This window comes from Anneissia japonica, unplaced genomic scaffold (assembly GCF_011630105.1).
Source record: "Anneissia japonica isolate Jap-2015-1 unplaced genomic scaffold, ASM1163010v1 scaffold287953_len805160_cov178, whole genome shotgun sequence".
Taxonomy (NCBI): domain Eukaryota; kingdom Metazoa; phylum Echinodermata; class Crinoidea; order Comatulida; family Comatulidae; genus Anneissia; species Anneissia japonica.
Window position 1 is genome coordinate 151,349 of NW_022747029.1, and position 1,918 is coordinate 153,266.

Sequence of the window (1,918 nt, forward strand, 5' to 3'; positions counted from 1 at the left end):
TCGATCTCAATCTACCTATCTCGATCCCGGCTCAGCACCCAGATTGACCCTGGATTGACCCTGGCGTGACCGGGATTGACATTTCTTCGTCGGCTGTCGACCAATCACAGTCGATGACGCCGTTGCATTTAGAAGTTCTTGAATAAAAAAACCCGTCATGTGTGTTTAATCAAGACGCAATCATTACTTTTCATAAAAGTTAATTCAAATTTTAATTAATAATAATGCGATTGATTTGGAGCGACCAGGAAACTGCTGACCTGGTAGATTTGTGCGGCCAACCCGAGCTGAGAGACCGGATAGAAAATTAAAAAAAACAAACAACAAAACGGGAATTTTTGGCGTGCTTGCTGACAGATTAGCCAGTCTCGGACATGAGAAGAGAACGCGTCGGCCCAAATTCAAACAAAAGTGAAGGCATTGCGAGCCCAATACAAGCTGATAAAAGATCAGTTGAAGAAGAGTGGTTTGGGCACGTCTGGTGTAAAATCTTTGATTGTGATCCACCCAATCACACGCACGTATATCGAATCTCGTGAAACAGTTGGCCAAACTCTCTATCTACGGCTCTACTGTTTCGACTTTCATAGTTTGGAGGTCAATCGGCCAACTAGTGTGACCGACCCAGAATTTCGAGCCTGGCTTGAAATCTCACCCGCGGTGAGTCAAGCCAGGCTTGAGACGCTAGTAGCCTTAATCATGCCTCATCAGTCAATAACGATCTTCATCATTACCATAATGGACAACGGCGTCTACAAGTCTAGATAACGATGACAGTTGCCATCCCATGGTAAATCGCGAAAAAAGAAATCCACTCCGCCCCCATTAAATACGACTGTCGGCCTACATTTTATGTAATTAACATCTGATCTAATATATTACGTACCTAGGCCTATGTGGTTGGCTCGGATAGGTAAGTGTAAAGTACGAAAAGCTAAAAAAATTCATAAATGTAAAGGAAAATCATCCTAGAGCAATGCTGAAAAGCTACCGTCTCAATAGAACAAAAATTCCATGTGGGACCATGCTATCATGTATCTAACGGCAACGTCCTCGTCATCAACCACACCACAGTGCGGCAACACAAAATGTGCTGTATACACTCATCGCTACTGACTGATTTGAATGTGTGGTTTAATACACATAAAAGCAAATTGTAGCCTACTGTACATTTATTTCCTGTAGTATCTGATCTAGACTAGGCCTAGGGCCTATGCCCACATACGTACGTACCCAGCCAGCCTCTTCGTCTTCGTCAGGCCAGCCTGCATTACAGAGTACATTTGACACGAAATGTGCTGCACACATATACTCATCGCTACTAACTATTTTGAATATTATGTGGTTTAATACACATAAAAGCATCTTGTAGCCTACATTTCCTGTTATCTGATCTATTACACGCACGTACTACCAAGCCAGCCTATAGGCCTAGTTCGTCTTCCTCTAGCTCTAGGCCAGCCTGCATTACAATAGTGTACAATGTTTATCTCTCAGGGGAGAGACCACCCACCCTTGCAAGCACCACAAAAAGGCTCATTCTTCGCTGCCAATTACTCTCGTGCAGACTCATATTTATTAGCCGCAAAGCTTACCATTCCATGCAGTGGCGTAGAAAAATATTTTTCATTGGGGGGAAGATTGGCGTGTTAGCCAGTGTCGTAACAGGTGCGGGGTGGGGCAGGGGGAAAACTGCCCCTCCCCTGACGGTTTTTACCGGGCCGACAAGTCGTCGGGCTGGGTAATAAGAGAAAAGAAAGAGGGAGGGAAAGAGAAAGAAGAGGAAAAGAAAAGGAAAGAAAAAGAGAAGAGAAAAATAAAGACAAGAATAGGAAGATATCATAATGACCAGACTCACAATACCCATGCAACCCCTTCTCCACTTCAAAAACTGTTATAACTCCTTTGATCTATGCTG